Source organism: Larimichthys crocea, chromosome XXIII (genome assembly GCF_000972845.2).
Source record: "Larimichthys crocea isolate SSNF chromosome XXIII, L_crocea_2.0, whole genome shotgun sequence".
In the NCBI taxonomy this organism is placed as follows: domain Eukaryota; kingdom Metazoa; phylum Chordata; class Actinopteri; family Sciaenidae; genus Larimichthys; species Larimichthys crocea.
In genome coordinates this window covers 18,974,311-18,981,651 of record NC_040033.1, presented here as the reverse complement: position 1 = coordinate 18,981,651, position 7,341 = coordinate 18,974,311, and the positions used below count along the sequence as shown (strand labels likewise).

At 48.6% G+C, this 7,341-nt stretch overlaps 1 non-coding gene across 1 annotated transcript; it reads right to left on the bottom strand.

Annotated features, from left to right (window-relative positions):
• Window positions 1–6,148: 6,148 nt before the first annotated feature.
• On the bottom strand, window positions 6,149–6,230 carry trnaf-aaa (transfer RNA phenylalanine (anticodon AAA)). The gene has a single exon. It is a non-coding gene; the product is annotated as a tRNA-Phe (tRNA).
• Window positions 6,231–7,341: the final 1,111 nt, after the last annotated feature.

Genomic DNA, 7,341 nt, shown 5'->3' with positions numbered 1-7,341 from the left:
TTCTTACTACGTTACGGCTTGGTTACCACAGAGCAGACAAACGCGCTTCACACCCTGCTCCCACTCTCCTGCCCTTTTTCCTCCCGTCTATAACGTGTTGGAACTCGGACACCAACACCGCTGAAGGTCGTGCCAGTGTCCCAGTGTTTTTCCTTTTCCGCAGCGTATGGTGGATATAGTGGTGAGATAGCTGCCTTCCAAGCAGTGGACCCGGGTTCGCATCCCGGCCGTAGCAAGCGTGGACTCGATATCTTCTTGGCCAGCGTTTACAGACACGTACGATTGTTGTGTGACGCGGACTGCTGATATCACAGACCGTTTACACAAATTTACACCCGTCCATGTCCCTGGTGACTCCCGTGACCACCTTTTTGTTGTCTCGGACGAAGATGAGCCGTATAAAACCCATTGTCTCTTTCGATGATGAAGTATCAGACAAAACTATTTCTCAACTCAGACCTCAGATGTGTCACCCTGACGACTCCCATGGTCAACTTTTGAAATGCATGGAACTCGTGGTCGTCATTGAGGCCCGTTGAGTAGTGCAAACGGCAAATTCCTTCGCCCTTTAGCTCCACTTGCGGAAATTCTGGTAGAGTTTTCTCCAGCACAGAGTGACTGATGTCCTTAGTATACACCTCTGCTCTGTGAGTTGTTCAAGGTTGCTATAGCCAGTGACACTTTTGCTAATCGCTCAGCAAAGTTAAACTACACCAACTTCTGTTGTTGCACGTTTGCCGCGCGTCTCGATGTGCTTCAAAGCAGTTACACCGTGGGGGATGTAGCTCCGTGGGATGAGCGATGCTTGCCAGTATGAGGTCCCGGTTCAATCCCCGGCATCTCCATTCAGGAATTTATGTTCACTCGCTGGTGTCCTCTCAGGTGTAACCCCCATTCAGAGTAGCACGGATTAAGCGTCAAGTTTAGTCCGCTGGACGTCTCGGCGCACTCGCACTTGCTCCCCTGTCCTAGTTGACAACTGCCGGTGCCAATTGCTTGCCCCTGCTCCACCCCCCAACCACCGAATGCTGGCTTCCTCGCAGTGCTTGTGTACATACAGTCAAAAACAAAAGATTCTTCCTAATCTAGGATCCAGCCTCCTTGTTCCGGCTGATGAAAACAAAGGCGTGCTACAGACGTAGTCCCCCCCGAACCCCAGAATTGCTGCTTTCTTGCAGGTGCTTGTGTAACATAACAGTAACAAAACAAAGCAGTTCTTTCTAATCTAGGAGTCCAGCGCTCACTTTGTTCCGGCTGGATGACAACAAAGGCGCGTTGACCTACAGCGTATGTCCCCACCCCCACCCAAATGCTGCTTCCTCGCATGCTGTGTAAACTACAGTCACAAAACAAACAGAGTCTTCCTAATCTAGGGTCCAGCCTCCTTGTTCCCGGCGGATGACAACAAATGCCTGATCCAGCGTAGTCCCCACCCCCACCCCAGAAGCTGATTCCCTCGCAGTGCTTGTTGTAAACTACCGTCCAAAAACAAAAGAGTTCTTCCTCTCATTTAGGAGTCCCAGGCCTCCTTTGTTCACGGGTGGATTGAGGCACAAAGGCCTGACTACCAGCGTATATCATTTTGCAGCTTATAAGGACTGAATTCCAAAAAAACGTTGTTGAGCTTAGGGGGGGCAGGAGCAGAGCCCCGATATGGCAGAGGGCAGCAGAGTTATGAGAAAACACCACCGCCAACAGAAGTGGCCCAGCAATGGAAACTGTGGGCATATTCTGGTTTTGAGTAAAAGAGGACAATAGTGCGTTGTGGACAATAGGGGTGATTTTGAACTGTCCATTTCTGGAAACAGCCAGACAAGCCGTGTCTAAAAGATGTGGTTGTCGTTGGCCGAGTGGTTTAAGGCGATGGACTAGAAATCCATTGGGGTGGTCCCCGCGAAAGGTTCGAAATTCCTGGCCGACAACGTTGGTGTTTTAAAACACATGCCAAGCAAGCCAGAGGGACTCTTAAAATGATGCAAAACACTCGCGGGGAGGGGAGGGCGTAGTCAGTGTCAGTGGCCATTTGCATGTGCTTTTATCAGAAAGCATTAGGTCATGCACTGGGGCAACATGCGCAGGTTTGACTCAAATCAAAAAACCGAGCTTTGGTCTTTCATTAGAGTCCCTTGTTTGGAGTAGTGAAAAACGGCAATTCCTCTGCATTGTGACTCCACTTGCGGAACTTCTGGTTAGAGTTTTATCCAGCACAGATTGACTGATGTCTTAGTATTCACCTTGCTCTGTTTGAGTTGTTCAATAGGTTTTCGAGCGCCAGTGGACACTGTTGTCATCGAATAGCCTGCAGCACGTTGACACTAACGGTCTAATATGTTGTTGCAGTTTGCCGGCGTCTAAGAGGTCTTCAAAGCGGGGCTTGGTGGTACAGGTGGGGGATGTTTGTAGCTCAGTGGGGACGGGGTATTGAGCGCTATGAGGTGCCATCTGGATGAGGCCCCCCGGGTGCAATTCCCGGCGCCATCGCCATCAGGATTTACGGGTATTTACTCGCCGTGGTGTCTCTCAGTGTAGACCAATTCAGGGCCAGTAACGGATTGTGAAGCGGGCAAGTTGAGGTACGATGGTAGTATCGATAGCAACCTCCTCACTTGCTTGCCCTGTCCTCCGTGACATAACTGCCGTGCCATGCTCGCCCTGCTCCCTACCCCACACCCCAGACTGCTGCTCCTCGCAGTGCTTGGTTAATACTACAGTCAAAAAACACAAGAGTTCTTCCTATATCTAGGAGTCCAGCCTCCTTTGTTCCCGGCTGGCTGACCAAACAAAGGCCGTGACTACAGCGTATATCCTTTTGTAAGCTTTATAAGGACTAATTCCCAAACGTGTTGAGGCTTGGGGGGGCAGAGCAGGAGTATGAGAAACACACCGCCACCCAACAGAAACGTGGCCGTGGCCCCCAGCAATGGAAAACTGGTGGATGGAATTATTTCTGGTTGAGAGTAAAAGAGAGACATCGTGCGTGTGCAATAGGGGGTGTATATATGTAAAGTTTCTGAGCAAGCAGACAGCCCTGGTCAAATGTGGTTGTCGTGGCCGAGTTGGTTATTTTTAAGCGATGGGAATAGAAATCACTTGTGGGTCTCCCCCTCGCATGAGGTTTCGAATTCCTGCCGACAACGTCTGGATGTTTTATTTTTTACACACAGCTCAAAAGAAAAGCACACAGAGCGGACCTCTGAAAGCCCCCCCCCACCTGAGCAAACACTGCGGGAGTAAGGTAGTCAGTGGCACATTTTGTTCAGGTGGCTTATCAGAAAGGCCTTAGCATGCACTGGGCACCCGGCGCAGGTGGGGAATCACGTCAAAACCGAGCTTCATCTACTAAATGACGTGGGGCGTGCAATGAATGAACGGTTTGTTGATTAAAATCTAGTACTAAAGTTACTTTGCTGGTACCACAGAGCAGACAGCGCGTTCACACCATGGCTTTCCCACTCTTCCTGCCCTTTTTCCCTCCCGTCTCCTAGCTGTGGAAACTCCTGATCAACAAACCGCTGATCTGCAGTGTCATTTTTTTCATTTTCCGCAGCGGATGGTGGTATAGTGGTGAGCATAGCTGCCTTCCAAGCCGGTGACCGGGGTTAGATGTCTCTTACCGGGCGACGGAGAAGCCTGAGCTTGCAGCGGGACTCGAGCTTCTTCGTGGCAAGAGTTTTACAGGAACGTACGATTTGCTTTGGGGACTAGGAATTCAATTGATATACGCTGCCCCCGTGTCAGAGGCAATGTAAAATTGTGTCAATGGTCACCATTGACTCCCGTGACCACCTTTGTCTCAGAAGATGGCCGTTATTTTTTATTTATTTTATAAAGAGGGCCGTATCACGTATAAAACCCAGCTGTCTCTTATTCGATGAAGCTCTCATCACAAACTATTTCTCAACTCAGACTTCAGCTATGTCTACCCTGATGAACTCCCATGTGCGATGGTTTGGTGGTTTATTTCTTTATTATGTGGTTGAGCATGCCCGCCTTCCAAGCAGTTGAACCGGGTTCGATCCGCCGGCCATCGCACTGGCCTCGATCTTCTTCTTGGCCAGCGTTTAAGGACACGTTACGATTGCTTTTGTGGGATCGGGACCTTGATATTTCCGCTCCCGTTTCACAGCAACTGTACACATGTTCCATGTCACCCTGGTGATCCGTCTCCCGTGGACCACCCTTGTTGTCTCGAGAAGATGGCCGTATAAACCCAGCTGTCTCTATTCGATGAAGCTCCATCAACCACTATTTCTCAACTCAGACCTCAGATTATGCACCCCTGACGGCTCCCATGGTCACACTTTGAAATGCATGGAACTCGTTGGTCGTCATTAGAGGCCCTTGAGTTGAGCGTATGAAACGGCAATTCCTCTGCCCTTGACTCCACTTGCGAATTCTGGTTAGATTTTCTCAGCCGACAGATTGACTGATGTCTTAGTTACACCTCTCTGCTCTGTTGAGTTGTTCAAAGGTTCTATAGCCAGTGGACACTTTTGCTAATTAGCTAGCAGCAAGTTAAACTACACGTCCATCTGTTGTTGACGTTTGCCGCGCGTCTCCGATGTCTTCAAAAGCAGTACACGTGGGGGGGATGTAGCCTCGTGGGAGAGCGCATGCTTTGCATGTATGAGGCCCCGGGTTCAATCCCCGGCATCTCCATCAGGATTTAGTTCACTCGCGTGGTGGTCCTATTGTAGCCCATTCAGAGAGAGATGTAAGTGGCCAGTTTGAGTCCGCTGGACGTCCGCAGCAACCCACTTGCTCGCTCCTACGTGACAACTAGCCGTGCCATTGGGTCGACCCCTGCCCCACCCCCACACCAGGCAGCAGCTGCTTCCTCGCAGTTGCTGCTTGCATGTAAACTACGTTCAAAAACAAAGCGAAGAGTTCTTCCTACTAGGAGTCCAGCTCCTTGTTCCCGGCGGCGCAACAAAGGCTGCACAGCGTAGTCCCCACCCCCAACCCCAGAATGCTGTTCCTTGCAGTTGTTGTGTAAACTACAGTCAAAATAAAAGAGTTCTTCCTATCTAGGAGTCCAGCCCTCCTTGTCCCGGCTGGATGACAACAAAGGCCGTGACTAAGCGTGTCCCACCCCAACCCCAGATGCTGCTTCTCGCAGTGCTTGTAAACTACAGTCACAAAAACAAAAGTCTTCCTAATTTAGGAGTCCAGCCTCCTTTGTTCACGGGCTGGATGACAAAACAAAGGCGTGACTACAGCGTATATCATTTTGTCAGCAAGGATGAATTCCAAAACGTGTGTGCTTAGGGGGGGCAGTATGAGAAACACCGCCACCCAACAGAAACGTGGCCCCAGCAATGGAAAATGGTTGGAATATTTCTGGTTGAGTAAAAGAGAGACAATCGTGCGTGTGCAATAGGGGGTGATACTGTCCATTTTCTGAGCCAGCCAGGACAGCCGGTCAAGTGGTTTTTCGTGGCGATGGTTAAGGCGATGGACTAGAAATCCATTGGGGTCTCCCCGCCAGGTTCGATCCTGCCGACAACGTCTGGATGTTTAAACACAGCCCACAGCAAGCCGGATGGACTCGAACGTGTTTCGCCCAGGGTGGACATGGAACGGAGTGTTGTAAATTGCTGTTGAAACGGGAGGGTATCAAGTCCGCGTCCCACAAAACAATCTGTACGGTGTCCGTAAACTCTGGCCAAGATAGGAAGATCGAGTCCAGCTGCGATGGCGCCGGGTAATCGAACCCGGGTCAACTGCTTGGAAGGAAGCTATGTCCCACTATACCACCATCCGCTGCGGAAAAGGAAACAAGACACGCCGTACTCAGCGGTTGTGTCAGGAGTTCTACACGTTAGCAGGACGGGAGGAAAAAGGGCATGGCGATGGGGGGGTGTGGAAAGCGTGGGGGAAAGCCATGGTGTTGAAAAGCGCTGTCTGCTCTGTGGTAACCCGCAAGTAAACGTTAGTACTGACTTTATCAAACCGTTTCGCAGTGCAAGCCCCACTTCATTGAGTAGAGGAAGCTCGGTTTTGACGTGATTCAAACCTGCGCAGGTTGCACAGTGCATGCTAATGCTTTCTGATAAGCACCTGCAAATGGCCACTGACTACTCCCGCAGTGTTTGCTCACGTTCAGAGTCCCTCTGGCTTGCTGTGGGCTGTGTTTAAAACATCCAGACGTTGTCGGCAGGATTCGAACCTGCGCGGGGAGACCTCAATGGATCTTTAGTACATCGCCTTAACCACTCGGCCACGACATCCACACAGTGGGAAAGCCATGGTGTCAAAGTGCTGTCTGTCCGTAGTGCATGGCAGTGCTTACTACGTTTCTACATTCCATGTCAATGTCATCCTATCCAGAAAAGTGCAAGAGATGAACTTTAAATCATCTTTTTCATGTGATTACTTAAGTATGATATGGCTCAAATTTCTCTTCATGAGGGATATTTTGGTCTTTAATAACTGCGAGATTTTCATTAATGATAGATTATTTAATCCCTATTTAAGCAATATTACACGAGAGGGTGTGCTTTAACATCATAAGCGCCTCGCTCCATTTGTGTCACTAAAGTGCCATCAGTAATTTAAAGCTCACCCTTGAATGTAATATTGCGTCTATAGAACAATTACCAACTTAAATAAAATATATCAAAAGACATTCCTGTTTTGGGCAGGTTGCCCTCAAAATAAACATGTTCACATAAAACAAGAGAAATGTTTTCCCCTTGTTCTCACCTGCCACATGCAGACAATTCATGGATGTGTATGTGTGCGCGTCTCCTGGAGGTTGTGTCCTTCTTTTCACCCAACACACCGGCATTTTTTTGTTTGTTTGTTTTTTTTACTAACCCGAGGACTTGCAGTGAGAGACCAGAGGGGTATTGCACAAAACCATGATAAGGGATTAAGCCTGGATAAATTGGTTATCCTGGCTGATTTAAGCCTCAAGTCGGTTGCATGAAAGCAGCTCAAACTTAGTTACTATCGTGATTTATTTTCCGCAGCTAGCCTGCTCCAGACCAGACTAACAGCCAGGCTAAGATTAATCCTAGTGATTCACCTGTATTTCCATCGTCAATCCTGTGAGGAATTAATGTGTTTTACAGCATGTCTATGGTCTTTCTAAGTATGTTTCATCATTTTAATTATCCTGCATTAAAATAGTACATATAAAGTAATTTCTCATTTCATTTAAATCTGTTGGGTGTTTGTAATCGCAACAGTCTTTTTATATTAATTCAAGTGGTAGTACTATTACTCAGGCCAAGTGCAGAATACATTTCATAAATATGTGTTTTCTTGCAGTAATTGAGATTACAAGACCCAGCTGATGAAGTTGCAAAGGTGTTTTCAGTGAAATATGTGATGAGG